The sequence below is a fragment of the Pagrus pagrus genome, assembly GCF_965226575.1.
Source record: "Pagrus pagrus genome assembly, chromosome: 3".
Lineage (NCBI taxonomy): Eukaryota > Metazoa > Chordata > Actinopteri > Spariformes > Sparidae > Pagrus > Pagrus pagrus.
The window spans coordinates 21,493,625-21,517,420 of NC_140187.1; the positions used below are offsets into that span (position 1 = coordinate 21,493,625).

Below are 23,796 nucleotides of genomic sequence, written 5' to 3' on the forward strand. Positions count from 1 at the left end.
GTGTGTGTGTGTGTGTGTGTCTGCACATCTCTGACTGAGAGAGGAAGGCTGAACAACCTGCTAGGTAACATGGCAGCTTTCAGCAATGGACCACTACCCTCTGAGGAGGAGGAGAAGAAGATAAAGGAGATGAGGAAGGGGAAGGAGAAGGAGAGCGATAAAGCAGGGGATTAGAATTATCTCAGGTCAGGAATTACACAGAAAATCTTGATAGATAGATAGTTTATTTGTCCTTAGGGAGGGAATTATTTTCTACACAGGACAAACAAGACGTACAGAATTACCCAGAATTATAATGATATAGGACAGACACAAACAACATGGATACCCTACATCATTTAAGCTGACGAAACTTATCAAGGTTATTTTTTGTACGCCAGCCCATCTTTTCTAAAGCAAGGCAGGAAGCCATCCCTTTCAAAAAAAAAAACTTCATAATGGAAAATATTGCAACTGAATCTGTAAATGAAACATACTTAAACATATGCAGTGAGCTTTTGAAGTACAGCAAATGCTCAAACATCAATACGTCCTCTTGAAGAAGAAGAAACATCAGAAATATGCTGCGTTATTCCAACAAGTCTGGTTGAAGTGTTGTACAGACAGAGTTATGGTAAATGATTGTCAGCTGTAAAACTACGGCATCAAAAATGTCTCTTAAAATTCCACGAATAGATCTGGTACTTAAAGTATGCCACGGTAAAATGACACCATGCGCCGCGGATTAAGTGCATTCCATTCTTATGCATATTTAAAAAAGACCATCATGCTTCACTTAGAGAGGAGCAAAGATATAAGGTTTCAGACGGAAAGTAATCACGACAAAAACATTATTGTCAGACACACATTCGTGTTAATAAACCCTCGGGCTAACATGCTTATTAAATTGAAATAGGCTACATCAACTTGTGGTCTACAGCAGAGTAATTTTTGCACAGGGTTTTTTTCTAGACTGATGTAATTGGCTGCTGATGTACACAGCTGTTGTGTGTGAGGTGTGACCCCTCCACTTCCTCTCGTCCAGCCAGCTTAGCCCTGTTGCACGACACTGTAGGAGAGAGCTTTAAGAGATGTCTCTTGATTCACTTTCATGTCCTTCACCTGTGTTCAGTGTGTGCATGCTCATTCACCCTGGTGTCGACAGAACACAACTGTATCGTTTGTGTCACATGCTCGCCTCCTTCATTCACATAATTCACTGAACTGTTGCGTTCAGATATTGCAAAATACCCTATTTAGCGTACCTCATTGACTGTTACTTTGAAAGATTGTGTCCACAGGGGTGGGTGATCAGAAAATCAGAATATTTCTGGGTATTTCTGGTATAAGGATTTTCTTGACAATACGACAAAATACTGAAAAATATTAATATGAGTTTAGAACTCACGATCTTTGGAGTTTTTGCTCTCGCTGCATTAAAACGGTTTCTTCTGCTTGAGGTGGAGAAATAACTTGTGTTGTATTGCCAAATGTTGTTGTTAGTCTTCTTGCACTTCTTACATATTACCCTAATTTGCTGTATATCAGATCTGTAACAAAACCACCACTTCCACACTACTGAAGTCGGGAATTAATAAAATTGTATCAGCACTAATGCCATTATTGATTCTGCTTATTAGATTCTGTATAGATTCTGTTATTGATTTCTGCTAAAAAATGTTCCTGTGTCAGAAAAAAAGTGCTAAGTCTGCCTGCTCGACGCTAATTTTATCATTTCTCTCAGTAACGGACATGCTCTCGATTGGGAAGCAGTGCCACTCTTATGATTGTCAAGTTATTGCATTTCTGGTGCCTATTCATAAAGCTTCCTAGCGCATAAAGTTACAAGAACATTTCTGAAATTCTGATGTTTTCTCAGAATTTTGAATGGTGGAAAACTGGAGTAGGTGTAGTAATACACTGAAGAGTTTCTTAAGATGAGGAGACAATGTTGGAAAGACAAAGAGGTAGAGAAATATTCTCCAATAAATTTTTATCACCATGAGTGCATATTTATTTATTTTTTTCATCAACCAATCACATCTTTTAAACGAATGTGTCATACCTAGCAACATGGTCAAAAATGGCTCCTCAGATGAAAGTTTCTGTGCTGTCCTCGCTCAGAGTTGCTCTAAGAATTTTCCTAAATCACTCCAAAGCAAGGACTCCTCGCTGGAAAGCTAAGAGCTCTCTGAGAGTTTGTCAGAATGTGAATACATCCCCTGTAATTTAAGCCTGCGTTGTGCAGAAAGACGTTTCAGCATGTTGCTCTTGTTTCTACCCTTACTCGAAATTATAATTTTACAGACATTTCAACTTGCACTGCTCTTGTTGCCAGTTTCCAGCAGACACATTATTGTGACGTCATGGTTTTACAATGCCTGTTAGAAAAACAGGCATTGTAAAAAGCCGGCATTGATAAAAGGAATTGATAAGCTTGGAGGCATCCGAACTGATGGATTGGACAATTTGGATTTTTGGTTCTCAGCAGTCCCGTTTCTTGATTGTAAACCCTACTTTGCTTTATACATGCTTTTCTGTCCCTACTTACTCTTCCTTCCCTCAGACCTCTTCTTCTCTCTCCCCCACTCCCACACACACACACACACACACACACACACACACACACACACACACACACACACACACAGGCATCCTAACCTACACTGTCTCTCTGCCTAACTTCCTTATTTAATGTGCTTTGGATGGTTCCACTTGTGGAGCTGAATGAACCAGCACACTCTTCCAGTCCTAATTGCCTGCTTTCGTCAGCCCTTCCCTGGCGCACACACACACATGCACACTCGTGCACCTACACACACCCCTATGAGGTGCTAGTGCCCAGCGTGGCTAACGATGCACAGCTACAAAGGCAGTGTTGGGCCCTGTTAGTCCGTTAGCCAGTCTCTGTGCAAGTGCTCCCAGCAAGCGTGCTGGATTTTAGGGTTTAGTGTCCCACTGAGACAGAATAATGAGTGTATGTTTCTAATCTGTGTGCATGGGGCTGCGGGTGTGCATGTGTGTTTGTGTGCGGCAGCAATGCTGGAGAATAATGAGTGTGTGTTGCTAATCTGGGCCCTAGGAGACTACCTCTCCCTGCTCCTCTCACACTGTCTCAAATCAGCGGCCTCTCTCTCACTCTCCTCCTCTCACTCTCTGTATGTAGGCTAATTTAGCGCCTGCTTTGATGCGTTCTCCTGCGGGCCTGCGTTTCTCATATCCAAATGCAGGGATTAGCGGTCTTTTATTCTCCAAAGCCCATCTCATCCTGTTCTCCCTCTTTCTGTCTGCTTGCCGTCTCCCCGACCCTTGGAAACAGTGGCAGGGACTTAACAACCTGACAACAACTGCTTTGTTGTTGTGTTTTTGTGTATCGGTTGTTAGCTTAGGCGCTTAGGCCTTTGTGGGCATGGTGTTTGCTTGTGCGTTCTGGGGATACGTGTCAATAGGGAGTGGGATGTAGGGGAGATTTGCCAGGGATGACAGGAAATAAAGATGAGGAGAGGTGAGGAGAGAGGAGAAGATGGAAGTGGTGAGTAATTTAACAGCCACTATCTTGTTTTAAGATTCATTAGGAGGAATAATGGGAAATTATGTGGAACTAAGTTACGTCTCTGGGTGACATCATGAATCCCTTTGTAGCAAGCTTTGTGCGGGTATTTCTGCATGTTTGTGTGTGTGTGTGTGTGTGTGTGTGCGCATGAGTGTGTGTGTGTGCATGAGTGTGTGTGTGTGTGTGTGTGTGTGTGAGAGAGAGAAAGAGATGGCAGGTCTCTTGGTGATATGCTAAATCCCTTTGTAGAGACAGGGACTGTCACTTCTGAGTGTGTGCGTGATGAAAGTGAGTGTTAAGCAGGAGACGCAGCCAGCATGCTCCCACAGAGACAACACACAGACACATGCACATGCACACACACACACACACACACACACACACACACGCACACACACACACATACACATACACACACACACACACACACACACACACACACACACACACACACACACACACACACACACACACACAAAGTGAGAAAAAAAGTCTCTTGATGATCTTTCAACAGATCTGCAGAAGTGGCTTAGGCAGTTAGGGCACCTCTGGGACTCTTCACAGACTTATACACACATGTATACACCACACACACACACACACACCTTCCAAACTTGGTGCTTAATTTGTCTACGAGGTTCACAGAAGGATTATTGGACAACACCGACCTACTGTAGCCCCAAGTACAATCATCATAAACAATGCTATATTGAACACACCTGCTAATGGAGCTATAAGTTTTCATTAGCTGTGCTGAGCTGCAGGTCTTACAGCGATAAGGAACAATACTACAAAAGTCGTATGAATTTCACCCAATGAGGGTTTTTAGATAAGAGCTGCAATATGCAAGACAGTTGAGAGTTCTTAATAGCTTCCTTGGTAACTTTTTATTACGCAACAATATGCTAAAAATATTGGTAATCCATGGCAATGGTGAAATGTGTGTTGCGTATTGCAGAAATCCAGTTGTAAGCATTCGAGAAGAATGCGACGGTTTCGGATTCAAAACAGCAGACAGCAGACAATCACTGCCCACGGCATCTTTTGACCATCCAACCTGCCCTGTTGGACCGCCCCAGGGAGGAGAGGACAAGAGTCGGGATAAGAGCCATGCTATTCCAGCTTGGATTAATGCCGCTCTTGGTGAATGTATAGCAGGGAAATGAAATGGACGAAATGGGACTTTGACTGGCCAAACAACATGAAATCAGGGACTGTTGTGCCCACGTCTTTACACACCACAACATCTAGGATCAAGCTGCTGCAGTTGAGTTGTTGGGTGGACCTAGTTGACAGAGCGCAGGATGAGGAGCGGTGGACATCACTGATGCTGGTGCTCACATGCAGTCAAAGTTGGTGGACAGGGTTTACCTGATGTCCAACTTGTGAAGATGCTGACCACGTTATCATCAACAGCTTGTTGCTGCTGCTTACATTCACCCAGATGCAAATTTAAAAAATAATTTCCTGGGTGTTTATGTATTTATGTTTATAACCTAGATAACTATATGTTCCGTTTGTGTAGCATGACGAGTTACAAAATTTCATTTCACTATGTGTTGTATAATGAACAATAAATAATATTGAACTAGTGACCAGTATTAACAAAATATTTAGATATTTATATTTTGAATCATATAGTCCACCTACAGTAGACATGCCACCATAACCACGCACGTCACTCAGATTGCTAACTAATCAAGAATCATTGATGATTGGAAAATCATTTACTTTTAAACTCTTAGCAACGTCTTCTCAACTCTCAATATATTCTGCAGTTCTTCCCATCGTCCTCTGTTAGCAGGTGCCACTGACCTCCTATCTCCACTCATGTTTCAAGTAACCATCAGAATTGGCCATCCACTTGAGATATACCTACCAGACAAAAGTGAGCTTGTGTTCGACATGTGTACAGACACCTGCCTGTGATGAACAGCCATGCCATTTTCTCAAAAATGCAAAATGATTGCTTGACTTGACTGAATTAATTTCAAGTCGCACGGGGACATACAGTTCATGGGAATTAGAGCCACAAACGAAGAAAAGAAACAGCCCTCTTCCACCTTCCTCAATGAAAGAAAGTGTCACCCTTTTCAGACTAACAGAATACAATGTACCTCAGTGATGTACAAGTAATATAATGGGAAAACACTAGCAAACATTTTTTTATTTTTAATAGTGCCAGATAACAACGACACAAACCACAAAACAAGTGGCGGTCCAAATCTGGGGAATTTCAGATCCTGTCAGCCAAATCAATTAAAGCAGACACCACATATATATAAATGCATCATCATCCTTTAAATCATGTACCCCTGTCCGTCTCCCCCCTCTGTTTCATTTGTTCTTTTCTGTGTCATTTCCATCGTTGTGGCTGTAGGAGCCTCTTGATTCTTTGCTCTGTGTTGACTGTGATTGAGAGTGACCTCGGACCTCTTCAGCTCTATGGAATTCCATACATGGTGCGTCTGTGACCCTCTGACCTCCAGCTGCGCTCTGATTCTATTGGCTGAAAGGCTCCCTGTGCCGTACAGCAAAGTGCCACCAGTCAGAATCAAGGGGTCAAAGGTCGAGACTCGTGGAAATGAGGCAATGGACTACGGCCTGCCTTTTACAGCACGGCCACAATAACATCATTCTGCGCACAGAGCGCAGCACACATGAGAAAAAGTGGATTTAAGAGGAATATCAGGATATTTTGCAGTAGTCAGTGACGTAACTGTGAGATGGGACCAAATCTTAGGTCTGGAAGCATTTTTCAGATTTATTTCAATGATGATCTTATTTTTGTGTGTGTAGCCATTATTCCTATTGGCCATGATGAACATTGTTCTCACCAAGGTAATTGCACAGGTCTCATTATGAGGCGACATTGTTACAGTCAGGTCCAGCAGGGAAAGAAACCCAAGCAGTCAGACAATTAGCTCATTATCTAAACCACCTCTTACCACTTTGTTTGAGGGTGAAAGCAGAACTGAGTTCCCCTGTAATGTTGCCAATAAGCTCTTGTAACGCAAAGAAAACTCAATCCAAATTAAGTGTATCTGTGACTAATATTTAAAGCTGACATTTTAGATAATAATTTTACAGTTTGTCTTCTCTTTCAATGAACATCTCAGTCATGTCTTTTTGTTTTTGCATTTCTGCTGTATTGTGATAGTGACAGCTGGAGAAAGACAGTAAAGGCAGGAAAGAGAGAGAGAGGGGACGACATGTTGCAAAGGGCTTGGGTAGGAACTAAACCTTCATATATGGTATGCGCTCTACCAGGGTAGCTACCGTGGCGTACCACTACCCTGTGCAGAACATAAGCTAGTTGGCCGGTGGCTGAAGTCTTTGCTGTGTGTTCAAGTGCAGCCTTTTGGCTGAGACACAGGTGACACGTCGGCCTTCATCACTACTAGTTCTTTGATGCTGGTTTGGTGTGTCAGGTTCCCAATGAATTCTCTGCATAAATCAGTCACGACCGACGGATAAAATTGTGTACTTTATACTTATGTGACTCCTGTAATTTAATCCCACACCTCTGAATTTACTTCAAGTGCAGCCAAACTGTAACCCCAACGCCTTTCAGGTTATGGAAACTTCAAAGATCTGATAACTTAGCGCACTGATCACACTCTCAACATCAATGTCCAGGCTGTCCAAAACTTTCTATGATTCCTCTGTAGTCAAAATTAACTTCAAGTATCCCCCACCCTCACCCTCCGATCCCTAAACTTCTGTCTTTGTCAAAGTGAAATGCCCTCCGTCTTCCAGGCAGAGGCGGGTGGAGGGGGTGGAGGTGAGGCTGTCAGCAGTGGCAGCACCTGGCTGTGGAGCAGCCTTGATCAAGGCCCTGGATTGGACATGAACATAGAGCGCTCGTCTCCCCGTACCGCTCAGCCAGTGACACTGTTACAGGACAGGCTGACAGACAACGCCATAACTGTCTCCCTGCCCGCCTTTGAATGGCCTTTAAAAACAGGCAGGTACAGGAGAGTGGAGGAGAGGGGGAGCGGTCCTCCTTCTTTTTGTCTTCATGCTGACAGGTCAAAGACGAGTTCCTCTCAGTTTGGTCTCTGCACTTCCAACCCCCTTTCATCTGTCTCTGCTCTTCTTTTACCTTCTTCTTGAAGGAAGAGTGAGCCATAGTCACACAACATATAATACATGCAAGTTTTGAGCCCTTTCCATCTTCTCTTTTCCTCACAACCACCTATGTACTCCCGGCAGAGATGAAGCTGCCTCTGACCCCCTCTCCCGCCATCCCCGCACCCATCCACGGCACGCTGTTTTCTGTTGCCTCCGTTGTGGGATTACTTTTCACAGAGGGAGGGAGAGAGGTGGAGAGCTGGAAAGAGAGAAGAGAAGGTCCAGAAAAGAGCCCTAAAATAACTGTCATGCGAGTGGACAGGCAGTGATTAAGGATTTAACTGATCATCCTGGGGCTGACAGTGAACCAGCTATTATCTAGCAGGAATCAAACGCTGCTCAAAGCCCTGGGAGGCTCTCTGCGCCTCTCAGCATCTCTCAGCTCCTCTCAGAGGCCTGGCCAACATGAAAGGAGACGTCAGGGTCTGGCAGCTGACAAGCCATGGAGAGAGAGAGAGAGAGGGAGAGAGAGAGAGAGAGAGAGAGAGAGGAGAGAGTAAAGTAATGAGATCTTTATTTTGGCCGTTACCTCAGGGACTGTTGATCTGTGTTGTGGTGATGTGCAGCGGAATACAAAGACCCACTCTGTTTGTTTATGTGGGAACTCCGTCCCTGTGTGCATGTGTGCGTGTGTGTGTGTGTGTGTGTGTGTGTGTGTGTGTGTGTGCGCGCGCATGTTGGATGTCACTCACAATTAGTGGAGTAAAAGTCACTCATTAATCCTGCAATGCCTAACAAATGACAGGAAACTAGATGCTGCCAGATGAATAAATGAATAACCAGATGGAAAAAAGTAAATCTTTATCAAGACTGTGGTGAGAACATAATTACAGTAAGGAGGAAATTAGTGAATTGGTCTGTGTGTGTGTGTTTGTGTGTTTTATTTTGGTGTGGTTTCACTGTTTGTGTTCTTCTTCATCAAAGGCCTTTCCATGACACAAGAGACTTTACACTTGATCCTCCTGCTGATCTCCCCACTGAAGTATGAGCTTCTGTGTGTGTGTGTGTGTGTGTGTGTGTGTGTGTGTGTGTGTGTGTGTGTGTGTTGTGCAAATGTTGTGGTGAAGTCTTTGCACTGTAGTCGTTAAGCTTTACTTCCTGGATGTGGTATTTATAGTATAATACTAGCACTGGTGTCCGCTGCTTTGAGATAAAGCACTAGCAACTGGATAGTAACAGCAGTGGTGAGCAACCCATAGGCGGTGCTTAAATCTGTAGTCTGTAGTAAGATTTACTCAGCGAGGTAGACACTCACCTTTTACATTCCTAACTTTTCGATGAATTACTGTAGCTTAATGCTCTTTTGTTACAGCAGGCCTATTCAGCTACTTTTTGAGTTGAAGTTGTAACTTCCACAATTTAAATGTGTTTTAAAAATGCACTTTTCGAATGTTAGAAGTAAGCTGTCCGTTTGATTCTTGTAAATTCCCTCTGCTCAAACAGCCAGGGTTAAAACTTTTTAATGAAATGAGAGTATTTTTCTGCTTTTCAACAGGCATAACTAATGAATGGACTAATAAGCCTACTAACAAATGATCAAAGGGCTGGAATGAGGTTGTGAAAGGGCCGCTTTCTTACATTACTTACTAACACCATGTGGATTTAAATGTAACTTTTCACTTTATTGTTTCAACAATCACCTTTCCTCTGTTTTGTTGCTTTGTGTTGATGCACAATGTTCTCATAGTTATCATAGTCAAGTTAATTATTCGATTTAAGACTAACTTTATCCTTTATCCTTTAATTTGATTTGATAGTGGAAAGACAGAAAGAAACATTGAGACAGAGTAGGGGGGCATGCACGGCCTGCAACAAATGTTGTCCAACATTGGGAACGTAGGGAAGCACTCCAACCAACAGGCCATGTGATGCCCCAGAGAAAGTTTTCATGCACAACATCATAATTAATCACTGTAAATGTATGTATGTGTATCAACTCAGAAAGCCAAAATTTCAAGTTTATTATGAGCTGGAAATTGTTTTCCTGTACATGTGGGACTTGTCCATCTGATCTGCAGTCACTCTTCAGCTGTAGCTATCAATTAAAGTCAGAATTATTTGATAAATACAAACATAAATAATACCATGCTAGAATTGAATGAGCATCATAATGGGCTTTCTATCCTCCATGTTCTCAACATACAGCATCCTTTACATCAGATGCCACTTTTCTGCTGTATCAGTTTCTCCTCTTGTTTACTCTATAGCAGCAGTATACGTTCCCTCGTCGCAGCCTTGAACTTGGTACTTGTAGTTTCTCAGTGTCTTCAAGGACCATTGCAGTTTCTGTGCTTTAGCTGCAAGAACACACACACACAGGCACACTCACACACACACACACACACACACGCGCACACACACACAGGTACACACACACATACACACGCATACATGCACATACCCATGCACACAAGCTCACTCGCTCATGCAGAGACGAGTGCTGTGTTCCTTCCTGAGGTCCCTTCACACATTAGACCAGCTCTAATAATAAAAGGGAGAGGAGTCAGAGTGGATCCTTTGAGTGTTCAGTTGAGGGCGGGTGACCCACTTATCCATTCCTCAGGCTTTGTCTGGGCCTCTGGGTTAACCCACTTACCCACTCCCCAGGCTTCTGCCAGGCCCTGGAGTGAAGGCCGGCTTCTTTTCTCATCAAACAACTGCTCTTAATAAAGGCCAGGGGCTGGGGAGCCTGAAGCCCACGGAGCCCTGTGTGTGTGTGTGTGTGTGTGTGTGTGTGTGTGTGTGTGTGTGTGTGTGTGTGTGTGTATGTACACACATACAGACCTACACAACAGTGCACTCATCAGCACAAAACCCACTTACACGGTCCTCAGTAGTTTTCTGCTCAAACAGGGAATTTGTTCTAAACCTTTATCGTCATTTGTGATGTTTCTGCTTGTGCGTGTTTTCTGTAACTGTGTTTCTCCTTCTGTGCATCCGTATCTGTGTGCATATCAGCTTAGAAATCTCTCTCTGTCTCCTCCAGCACCAAACTGCATTTGCATTTTAATTATGTCAATGTTTGTTCAAAAGCATGACAGGCGCTCAGACATGACAAAATGGAAATAAGGGACTTAAACTGGGGAATTACAGCCCATTCGCACATGTTTTGTGCGACGCCAACATGATGTACATCCCAGTGTCCCGATTGTGAAACCCTGCTCTTTCACGCCTCTTAATCCTGCTGTGGGGGTTACAGAGGAGGCTCGCTCAGGGGAAAGCTGAACGGTTTCAGGAGCACAGGAAGGAATTTATTATCTGTCATCAAATTTGCTATGTTCCATTATTTCAAATAGTTTTGTTTCATGCTCTTTTTCTTTTGTGTCGCTCTTCTCCAGTCTCCCCCCTCATTTCCCCTGCTGAGCTATGCAACTTTTGCACAGTGGCCAGGATGGAAATGACACATAGTGGCATTTTGAATTTCCTTAAATGTGTCAAATGTTTGTCTCAACATTTGAGAAATGTGCATGCTTGTTTTCTTTTTCAAAAGTGATATGTGAAGATCAGTATCATCTGCGATTTAAGAATAGTGCTAGATGTGGTTAGCCTAGCTTAGCATAAAGACTGCGGAGGGAGCTAGCTAGCCTGGCTTTGTCCACATTGAATAATATGCCTACCAATGCCTCTAAAGCTGGATAAATCATATGTTGAATAGAGATGACAGGATAAGATGTGTGAATAAAATATCTTTAGAAGAATTGGTAGATCAGGCTAGCAGAGCTATGCTAGCTGTTTCCCCTGTCCAATCTGTTTGCTAAGCTAGGCTAACCCTGTCTTGACTCTGGCTCTGTACTTAACCCACAGACATGATCTCTGACTCTAGGAATAAGAGAAAATAAGACTAGTGACCACCTTGGGATCACACCAGCTGCGATGCTCGTCAATGTGTTTGCGTTACAACCCATAAGTAAATAATAACTTCATTATTGCATTAGTACTCATGGGTCGGACCATGCCCGTGTTGGCACTCAGCCTTAATATTTAGCTCAACTTCACACCTGTGAAGTTTCGTAAATGCATCTTGCACAGTTGTGATGGCAAAATCCTGTCCACGGACGTACAGACACTCAGTATGAACACCTGGAAAAGTACTCAGAACTGCTTTAGTGGTAGTTTCTGCTACAATAGGTGTCTCCAGGACCACGTTTTTCTCATGATGACACACAGACTCACGAGCAAGGGCGTCACTTTGTGTTGAAAAGTGGTGGGGACTAATGTCACTGACATCCAACAGTAGGTACCGAAAACATCTTACAAGTTTTGTATTCATATAGAAAGGTTGGTTCTCTGAAAAGATGTTATTCAATGGCTAATAATTAAAATATATAAATGCATTTTACCGTGCACAGTACTCAAGGGCATCACTTTGTGTTGAAAAATGGTGCAGATGCAAGGGCTCAGAGAAGATTTTATTTTATAAGGTTCTTCAAGATAAGGAATTTTAGACAACGTAATGAGGGGATCATATATGGTACAGCTGGAAAAGAATTGCAAAATGGTGCATCAAAATCCATTTAACATGTCTTTTTTTTAACTAATTATGCTTTGAAAAGTGATTGGGACAAAGCTGGCCATTTCAAAAGGTGTTGGGGTCGTGTCCCCAACGTCCCCACTAAATGACAGCTATGCTCACAAACAACAACAACAATACAAACAGAAGCATTCCTTTAAAGACATCATCATTTATCCACCTGACTGAGAGCTAGTGAAATAAGACCACAAGAAGAACATGTCTTTTGTTGATGTCTGGTGTGTTTACCTCTTGTTCTAACGTCACAATAAAACCATTTCGTTGTCTTTCTCTGGCATGTTAACACATAGCGGAAGAGTCAAAAAGTCTGCAAACCTTGTCAGTGAAGTCAATTACACAGCAATATTTATCTGCTCTATCTCAAGTTTGCCAACAATAGCATAGCTAACATTAGGCACCATAAATTACTGGTCATGCCAAAAAAACAAAACAACCCCCAAGTCTTGAATAGGCCTATTTCATGGAGGACATTTTGACATAAGTTATTATAGGAAAAGCGCAGGTGTAAAAAATAAAACGAGTTATGGCAGAATTTCAATTCAGCTGCTTGGTTTCAGGGTCCTGGTATTGTGCATGCTGACTCAGTGTTTACTTCTTATTGTGTTATTCCTTTTGTTGTGAACTACATTGTCTGGTGAGACCCCGCAGGTCACTTTCAGTCGTGGATAAACATCTAAACAGGAGCGTACACGTAGTTCCCCTGATCTCCTGACTCACTACCTGTCCTATCCCCTTTATCGCTGCCTGTTTCTTTTTCTCCCTCCCTCCCTCCTCCCCCTTCTGTCTCTCCAGTGAGCTGCTGGGCCAGGATGCTGCTTCTGTTGTGTGTAATAAATGCTGTTGTATTGAGCCCACAGGGAAACCCTACTCTCCTCTCCCAGCCATTACTGTCTAATGGCCAGATGATGGGAGAGACACACACAGAGCCTGTCACAGACAAGCTGATATACTGCCCCGCTATGTGTGTGCACATGCATGTGCATGTGTGTGCGTGTGTGCATGTGTCATATAGAGGCTGATATACCAGCCTGGCCCCTGGGCAGAGGAGGGGGGGGTGTAACAGCAGTAACTCACTCGCAACCTGATCAAGCAGTGATAAATCTTCTGAAGCCATCCTGTTTCCTGACACTCACACACACACACACACACATACAGCACACACACACACAGCTCCACCCTCTCACTCCCTCTTACCCACTGAACCCTTAGGGCGACATTGAAAAGGATACGCGCATCACTTAAACTGTCCCCTATGTGCATTATATTACAGGAGAGATGTTATGGTTGTGACTCACTGGAGGTAGCTCAGATTTTTTCCCCCCGCCATATTAAAAGTTTTTTTTTAACAGAGGTGTAAAACTCACTCTCACCATCATCTTTTCTCCATAATCAATAGATTTTAATTGGATAATGGCCCACTCTTGGGGCAGTAAAGCATGTTTTTGCGGTCAGTTTATGTAATTTTAACAGTTAAGAAAGAAGCCTTGCTGCTTCTTCTGAGCGCCGCAGACACTTTCAACACTGCAGCCATTGAATAGCGGTTGTGATGTATTTTCAGTCACTAAAGGCTGGAGAAATTTTGTCTGGTGCTCAGGTGGTTTAAAGTTCTCAATCTTTCCTCATGGCTATATTTTGGAGGGAATGTATCGATGTTATTCTGTAGTCCAATAATGTTCAAGGACAAACAATTTAAGGTGTTTTTAACCAGTTCTGTCCTTTGTCGACAGTTATCTTTCATATCAGTGTTTTTGAATAATGTTGCAGAGAACTTCTTGGTATGCGGTTTATTTTTTTGTGCTCGTGACAAGATAATAACAGCCTGCTTTAATTAGGGGTTATTTGTGTCCGCTTGAATATTTCATTATGTGTTGAGCCGAGTTTGGGTGAGTAAATCTGTTTAAACTTTTCAAGCATTCGGCCTGTATTCAGCATTTGATCTTGTTGTCTTGCTGAATGCTAAAGTGTCCTTAATGAATTCCAGACTTGCAATTCAGACTGCTTTTGTATCAGGAGCACAGTGGCTGTCAATAAATTTTTATAAATGTGTACATGCATGCAAGCACATGCATGGCCACACACGCACACAAAACCGTTGCACACACGTACACACACAGCTTCACAAACACTAGAGAGAATACAAGGACTGGACAGTGCAAGGACACCAACCCACTTCAACTACAATCAGACCAACCTTGAGAGGCACTGGTCCTTTCTCCTCAACCAAGCATAAAAAATAATTTGAATACCTATATAACTCTGAAATTTGCTTGCTTTGAATGGCAAAACTCATAAATACCCAAACATTTTTGATTGCGCTCCTTTAAAACCTTGTCTCTGAAGATAAACATTGAAAAGGCTTTTTTAAAATTCAGCTTTGACTTATTTTACAGCACAAATTGAGGCTGTTTAAACCAGACCCTTGAAGAAACCAATTGTGCAACCTGACAAAGGACTTGCTGCTTTTTCTTACTCAAATTTTGGATATGTGTGCATGCATATGGGCAAATAGACACACTAATGCACTAACAACAACCTAGCATCCACTGAAAAAATGGACACAAAAGTGCATCTGATTTTAGTCTTCAGTAGTGTGGTTAAGCATATTACATTTAATTCACCAGCTATGGGCCTCAGATTTTGTTCCCGAATAGGTCCAAACATCGGACACCTACGCCTATTTTCACCAGTGACACATGAAATTAATTCAGATCGTACAGAAGATGTGAGTCGCCGTCTAGGGTCAGATGCTCGTGCGTGTGTGTTTTCTCTCTGTCTGGCCTGCGACAGTCTTCCGTCGTAAAGCTCCTGTCTTACCTGAGGATTAGGTGGATCAGACATTGATTGACAGATCCTCCTTTTTCCTCCTCCCCCTCCTCTAGGAACGCCGTGTTTGGGGTTACCGAAGAACACAGGCGGGAAACCATGACTACAACACACCAGAGACGGACCGCCGAAACATGAGGTCTCCTTGAATTTTGCACCGTGTGTGTTTGTGCGTGGCAATTATTGTGCTGTGTGTGTAAGCATGTGTGTGTGTATGTAATATGTGAGACTCTGTGTGCTGCTGGTAAAGGAAGATGAAAGGTGTGTGTGTTGAGCCCTGCTGTCAGTCCCTGCCATGTTTTACAGCCCGTCCGCTCTGCACAGTGATTAGAGCTGTCGACTCTGATGTGATGACATGGGCTGAAACCACAGCAGGGGAGTGAGAGACTGAGGGAGAGGGGGAGAGAGGTAGAGAGACAGACAGCGAGAGGCAGTTTGAGGGTCAGTTGGAGATCAGAGAGAAAGTTTGAGAGAGAGACAGAGAGGGTTTAAGAGAGAGGGTTGACCTTGACAACAGCTGCAGCGGCAGCTCTTAAAAGTGCCGGGACCGACGCTGGGCCGCGTCTACAGCCGTGGTGGTTACAACATACAAGTCACTACCTGCCACTGTAAAGCTCACAGCCCACCCATTGCTTACCGAAAGTCAGCATATACTGGAAGCCTTGTATGGCAGGGTCGCGGACAAAACTGATGATATACAGACCATGGAGTGTGTAAGTGCATTAGCATTTTAAAGAATACATTCAATGACAGCTATAAGAGAGAAGAAACCCAGATTTAATTTTTTCACCTTTACTTTAGAGCCTCAAGGAAGGCATATACATAGTTTCTGACACTTCTTTACACACTTCACAGGCGTACCCCTCCCCTCTCTTTCACCTTTAGCGTGCCCCATTTCCATATGTTCCTAATCGGACCAGAGGGAGGGAAGAAAGAATTGATGGGGGGGGACTACTCGAGGCCTGTTTGGGTTTAATGTCTGCTCCTGCTCTAATAGAGGATAAATAAACACTGCTCTGTTGTGGGGTGCACACACACACACACACACTCCTACACACACACACACACACACACACACACACACACATACACACACACACACACACACACACACACACGCACGCACACACAACCCACCTTCTGGTTGCGTGGCCAGTCAAAGCTAATACAGCAGAAAATGTGCTGGTGCTGTTATTACTGGAGCCTAATAAGGCCCAGATGCCTAATATTAGACGTAATCTGTCAGAATAGTTTTGTTTATGTAATTTAATTTTTCCAGGCAGTTGTTTCCAATTAGGTTGTTTAAAAGTTTTAATTGAATTAAATGGGAGATATCTCCATGAAGAGAAATGGCAACAAAAAAAAAAGCAGGGCCAGGGGAGACATGTGGGAACAATGCTGTTTTGGCCCGAGCATGTGTGTGTGTGTGTGTGTGTGTGTGTATGTGTGTGTGTGTGTGTGTGCCATCATGATACACACCTATCATTACAGCTTTCCCATTATTGTCAAGCCTCTCAGAAGTGAGTGCTGTAGCGTCTATGGTAATTATGACGTTATGAGGTGGCAATTACATTGAAATGTGTTTGACTGTCAAACGCCCACTACAATGACATGTCAGTCTGCTGAGATGAGCATAAAATGGTTGAAATGGAGAGAATGAAAGAAATAATGTTGAGTGACTGCTGTGCTAAGAAACTGACACGGAGAAAGAAATAAAAGGCGCTGCATTGTGTGAGGTACTTGACCATTTAATAATCTAAACTAAGGCTTGCTTATAACTTTTAACGTGCAAGTTTGTGTTGAAATTGCTCCAAAAGTTGGAGTTGGCTTTTTTTATTAAGGAATGCTATTCATTGTGTGATTACTTTCATTGGCAGAAAAATGCCCATTATTCTCTTTTCAAGACACTCAATTTTGAGAATTTGGAGAATATCTTGACCCAAACCTACTCCGGTTTCAACTCAGCACACAGCATTTATAGTCATTCTTCTTTTTAACCACAAGGGGCACCAATGAGCACATACGAATGAGTCTTCATGCCTCGGGCCTGCCAGTGTAGTGCATGAATTATGCTGGAGGATGTGCCGGTGATTCTCTGTTTATGTGGCACCTTTCAACTCAAAGTATGAAAGAGTTTCCAGGTTATAGCCTCAGTGTTTGGGTGTGGGTGGGTGGGTAGGTAGTGGTTTGTTGATGGTAATGTTTTGAGTGGCGGTGTGGGGAGGGGACAACCTGTCACATATCCCAAAGAAAGAAAAGGCGAGTGCATGTTAGAGAGCATTCCAGGCGAAAAAAAAAGAGGGAAGGGAGAAAAGGGAAAGACAAGGATCCCTTCAGCAGGCAGGGCAGTGTTGCGTGACTGGCGTTTCATAAACACACACGCACGCACGCACGCACGCACACACATGCACCAAACACAGACATCGCCCAGCTATGAATTCTGCCCCGATGTGTTTTCTCTCACTGGTAACTTTAGTATGGATGATTTAACGCTTAACTGCAATCAGTGTTAAAGCGTTCCACAAGGCTCACTCAGACATAGCTGCCGTGTGTGTGTGTGTGTGTGTGTGTGTGTGTGTGTGTGCCTCCCCCAGCCATAACAGACTCCTGGGCTGTTTAGAGAGGCTGGCTACAATGCGGAGGACAGATGTGGAAAACCCCTGGCTCTCCAGACAAGGGCCTCCTTCATCCCTCCTTCTCCTGTCCTTCACTAAGACGGAGGGACGGAGGGATGGAGTTACTGAACTAACTTCCTGGATTACATCAAACACCCCCTCTGCATGCAGGGCTGCTGAACCTCCCACCTCCTCCCTCTCTCTATCACTCTCTGCCTCTCTCTTTCTCGCCATCTCAAGGAGTGTATCTCTCCATCTTTCCATCCAGACATTGCCGTGCACAAACACAGCGACGTCTGGCTCTGTCGACTCCGCTAAAACACAGGCCTGCATGACCTTTCTCTGCCTTCTTTATGCTGAGGTGTGAGTTATGTGAAAGAGTCTGAATACACTGCATGCACATTCATGGAGTGGTTGTGCAGCAAAAAAGATGAATTATTATGAGATTAGTCCAAACCAGATGAACGCCAACAAAATAATACAACTACAAACAAATTTGAAACACTAAAAAATTACAGCAAAAACGCTCCAAATGGGGAAAAGTTTTACACAACCAGGAGAAGAGAAAGTTTGCTGTTTGACGAGGGATGCTGTAATTGAGTGAGTTGAAGCATTAAGCAGCAGGTGTTTGTGCTGTGTAGAAGGCATGGCCAAGGCAGCGAGCTGCAGAGGGCAGTCAGTAGCCACTGAGCCACGGAACAAGTTGGGGATAGGGATTGGCTGTTATCTGCCCAGCCGTCTGCAGCTGTATTTACCGCCTTTGTTTGTTGTTCCCTAAGCAGTCGGAGATATGTGTATGTGTGTGTGTGTGTGTAAGTGTGTGTTTGCTGTTCCCTGTGCGGCCTAGGGAGGACTGGGAATTTTCTGTGTCAGTGCGTCGGAGGATTTTGGCTGGAGCTTTGTTGATCCTGTCTTTGTTGATCCCGTGTTGTTGTAGCAAGGGGAGCAAGAAGATTGAGGCATTAGCCATGGCAGCCAGGACTTAACCCTCTCCCTGCCCCCTCGCTGCCTTTACCCCACCCCTGAGCCTGGTCACTGGGCAGGGCCAGAGACCCCCTCTGACCTATCCCAACTACCTACTAACTCCTGCATAAAAACAGTGCGAAAATGCTCTTGGTTCCCCTCTTGGTTTTGTGTCATGCTCTCTGAAGCGAGCCAACTTTCAATTATTGCCCCTCCGGTTCACCCAGGCACCATTGGCCAGAGGTGTGTGATGTTGATTGTGTGTGTTAACGCTCAGTTTGTTTGTGGCTGTGAGCCAAGTGATCCAGACGCCTTTTTGCTTGTCTGACTAGAGATAGCGAGTTGTGTGGGTGTATATTTGTACGATGCGAGATAAAGCTTCTGCTTTCATTAAACTACACTTCTACACATCTGATGGGCACTGCAGTCTTGGCACTGTGTGTTTTTTGGCATCGTAAATAGACATACATACAGTGACTTGTTCCACATTGACTAGTTCTTAGCCCTCTGTGAGCTGTGACCTATCCCTCTCTGAGCATCCTGAAGGTCAGGATAAAAAGTGGCCCATCGAAAGAACAAAGTGGACTGGAGGCAGGCTGGAGGCTTTAGCTTTCCAGTGTGACCCTGCAGTTCCAACCCAGCAGTGGAAGACACACTGCTCTGCTCTGCAGGAAATCCTAATAACACTGGAGGAAGAGGAGAGAGCGAGGAGAAACTTCTGCACCTTGCAGTTTGGGTTGCAATGATTTAGCGTACTGTGCATGTGTGTGTGTGTGTGTGTGTGTGTGTGTGTGTGTGTGTGTGTGTGTGAAGAGAAAGAGAGAGCCTGAGAACATAAGGAGTGGTAACAGGAAACAGTAGCAAGAGGGATAAAGGCTTCTTTTCATATGAATGGAGAGAAAAATAACTACAGAGAAATACATATTTCATCTTTGCTGTATTATACTGCGCGTGCAACAGTGATGTGCAGTTTAATTAAACTGTGACCAGAGGCCAAAGCACATCAATCCATCACGGTTATTCAGACAGGTGCAAGCATATGCGCATATTTGTGTTTTAGTGTTAGTGTAACATTGCCCAGGCTTGCCAAAAGTGTGTTAACACACACAGTTTTCGTTTGTTAACTTTAAAAATGTGTGTAACAGTAAAAATATAATCTTTCTTCTTGTATTCTACTTTTTCTCTTTTTTAAATGCCTTTTACTGAGACCAGGACCTTATTTCCATAAATAAAGTCCTGGAAGACACAGGAAGTGCTGATTGAACGGTTCTGGGGGAAGAAAGACATGGATAGTTGCACAATTAGTTGCATAGTTGCACAATTAATCAAATTATAATCCAAATAATAACTGATAAAATAAATGTGTGATAAAACAGAATTATGATGAAATCCTCTAGTAACATTTTGTTTTCCAGATGTAAGAAGACATGTTTGTTTGGTACACCAAATAAAGTCACATCACCATGATGTTGAAAGTTCCTTCAGGGAAAATAAATGAAGCAAAATCTCTCACTAATGGTGAACCATATCACAATCAAAACATCTGTCCAAGTAATTGCAATATGATTTTTTGACCAAGTATGGTGCGACACTAATGAACTGAATCAAAATCGTCAGCACCTATCACTATGAACAGCACTATTTTGCACACCTGCTAAGGCAGAATATTTAATTTTACAACTGCAACAATGTGCAGGTTCACATTTTTATGCCCACAGCCAAGTTTTCATTAACATGAACTCATTTTATCACAAAGCACAAGCGCTCACTTGCTCAGCTGCAGCTCATGCAAAATATTGTACATTACATTTTACAATCTTACACAATATTATGCAACACAAAAGGTACATGCCAAAACACCACAGTGATCATTGTCATTGTCGACATGAGAATAATCACAATACTGATCCGTTTAAAAACTGAATTTTACTCGAGCAGAATTAACTGTACAAAAAGGAAAATGGTTAACAAAAGTTTTTAAAAAGAGTTTTGAATTCTTGACATAAACTCGACCATAAACCATTAAAAACACTTTCTCACCCTCTCCTGTTTCAAAAGAGCTTCCTCTCTTTGGTTCTTCCTCCCAACCCAGCAGACACAGCAGTCACCTGCAAAGGATTAAGGGGGTGTGGAGGTGGTGGGTAGCTGGTTATTGTGTGTGTTATGCTTGTTTGTGTGTCTGTGTGCTTGGCGGTTGGTTGGCTGGTTTCAGGGTCTGGTGGGTGTTCAGCGACCTACATAGTTAGTCTCTATTGAAACCTTGACCTGGCGGTCTCTGACTTATGGGTTGATCACTCTCTTTTTGGCCAAGGCTACTTGGTTTAGTGCTCATCTTGTCATAGACATCATCTTCAGCAGTTTACTTTTCATTCTCACATAAGAGGACTGGAACTCTAATAATGTTTATTATTTATTGAGAGCTGCAGAAAGGACAAACATACATTTTTGCAATCCTCACATAGGTTTTCCTGCATCCAATAAGGTATAATTAGGAAATTTCATATAATATTTTTCATATGAGGCACACAACAAGTGGTTTCTCTCTGTGGTTTCACAGCACATGTGCCACAGAGGTCATGCATTGAATACAAAGCAATCAATTTGAAAAGGAGCAACAAGTGTAGCATGAGGACAGTAATAGTGAAACAATTTAATAAATGAATGCTGAGAGCAAAACCTCTTTCATCACATTTTTTTCATCTGTAACGGTATAGAAGTGTGAGAGTCACAATTGCATGAATGCAGAGTAAAATTGATTTAATTTAGCAGGAAATGTGTGGGTGAAATCACTGGCAGCAACAGGTGAAGATAAAGTGAATATTTTAGACTAAAACTACATGTAGTTAATTAGTGTTATTATCTTTACCAGCTTCCGGGGACAAAACAAGTTACAACTGGCAAGGCCATCATTGCTATTGATTTTGATAATAATGCTACAATACCGATAACTTAAGGACTTTACTTCACAGTAAAGACACAGAATATGAACAATAACAGTAAATCAGTCGTTGGCTATGAAATTCAACAGTGCTCCTAGAGATATGTATAAAGATATGTATAAAGAAAAATAAAATACTGTAGGTAAAACAAAATGGTAGAGCAGGAGAAATAAAGGAACATGATATAATATTGAAAAAATACAAAATAGAATGTATAATACTGTGTTAGTGTGCATACTGTGGCATCTGTGGCAGCAGAGTGAGTAAAGGTAAAATGTATAAACTGTAATGTAAACAGGTTGTGCAGTAAAGCAGCAGATAATGAGAACAGGTTGTATATAAATATATCCAAAAAGCACTTTCTGATCCGAACAAGTGTTTTAAAATGTCCCCTCCGAAATGATTGCTGTCAATCAAATTCCTCTGTTTGCCCCCAGAAAGTTTTGAAACGTGATAAATGACCTTCCTACATAAAAAGGATGCCGATTCACTGTAATAACAGTGGTTATGGTAAGCACAATAGGATTTTGTTAGCTGGTAGTGTATTGGCGTAAACTCACATGTTACCAGCCCATCGTAGTCCTGAAATGTTGAAATAAAAAAAAAACAGTTACCAGAAAAGTAACATAAATAGCGTGTTGGTACTGCTAATTTCAAAACTTTAGCCTAATGTTAACTTTAAGTTTACGCGTCACAAAAACACAAGTTGAACAGTTGCTACAAACTGTAATTTGTAAATTGTAAAAAATGAAGTAAATTGTTTTTGTATTACTAGCTTAAAGCGCTACACCGTAAAAAACTTAAATCAGGATTCACCATGTTAGCAACAGGTCCTTTTCACAGCAGACATTTTGACCCGACAAAGCTGGGAGAGCACAGGTGTGACCAATAACGTTAACGATGGCTCCATTCTACTATTGTCCCCGTAAGCCTAGCCCGCGAGTGAGCGTGCGCATTACCAGAGCCCTGGAACTAGCTCACCTAAATGGAATGCAGCCATCATTAATGTTATACATTCCACCTGTGCTTTTTCTGCTTTGACAAGTCAAAATGTCTGCCGTGAAAAGGGTCTATAGCATTTCAGTATTTCATACAAGGCTCGAATTAATTATTTCAGGTATGTAAGCTAGCTGATGCATATCAGATAATTTCTGTTATGCGAAAAAAATCTAAAGGTTTGGCTGAATGTGTGTCCAGGATGGTATGATATCGAGTAAACTATTGTACTCTCATTATAGTAACCATCAGGAGGGGTTCTGAAAATACACAAATGCTAGAAAAAAAAAAAAATACGACAATGTCCCCCTTTCGCTCTACTTTTCTGATTGGCCTGTGGACCTCTACACAATCTTTTGGACATTAACTTCGTCAAGCAACTCATTGACAATGAGGTTTTTGAGAAAACTGTGTTCTAAAGAAACAAATAGATGCCTCAATCATACAATTTATTTGCTTTTCTGGCCGCTCACAGACAATGAGTTATTTTTGTGCATGTGCTGTAAGTACTGACCATGCTATTGTCATTTCTTTCTTTCTGCCTTAGATGTTTTGAGAGGGAAAAGGTTCAAGGTTTCTGTTTTGATCTGCTCTGCCTTTGTAGCGGGGACACAGTTAAAAAATCACCACAATACACCCAACAAACTGCAAAACAGCCAACAAACTTTTGGCTCGGCGAGGGAGAGACAGAGAGATCATTTCAAAGCTTAATTTGCTGTGGAAACGTGGGCATTAACAAGAGGAAAACAAAACAAAAGACAAGGAAGCGGAGAGCGAGATAGTGAGGGGAAACCAGATATTAAAAGAGCGACTGAGAGAAGATAAAGACAGAGCAGTGTGTGTGCTCAGGTCTGTCAAGTTGGTTAGGTGACAGTGGTGTGTGTGTGTGTGTGTGCACTGTGTGGAAAAGCAATCACACAAACAAATTAATTAGTCTCCCCCAGCAAAGGGGTTTGATAAATTGAGCTGCTCATCTCTTCCACCGCCTCCCCTCCCTCCCTCCGTCCCTCCCTCCCTCTTTCTCTCCCTCCTCCCCTCTCACAGTTGATCCCTCCCTCACATCCCCCTTTTTCATGTCCTGCTCTCTTCTATGCAATAAACAACTCATTACATTGCCCCACTTTTAATTGTATTTGTTCATTGTCCGTCGTTTTCCTGTTTTGCGTCGTCTGTCTAGCTGTTTTGTTTACAACATTACTTGCCCCCCCCTTCACACACACACACACACACACACACACACACACACACGCACATGCACAAACA

At 42.7% G+C, this 23,796-nt stretch overlaps 1 long non-coding RNA gene across 1 annotated transcript in view; it reads left to right on the plus strand.

Annotated features, from left to right (window-relative positions):
• The window catches only part of LOC311254630, a 34,331-nt gene extending 19,047 nt beyond the window's left edge, over window positions 1–15,284 (plus strand). Inside the window, exon 3 of the long non-coding RNA XR_014622269.1 lies at window positions 15,077–15,284. This is a non-coding gene — a long non-coding RNA (uncharacterized lncRNA). The remainder of the gene's footprint in view (window positions 1–15,076) is intronic.
• The last annotated feature ends 8,512 nt before the right edge of the window (window positions 15,285–23,796 follow it).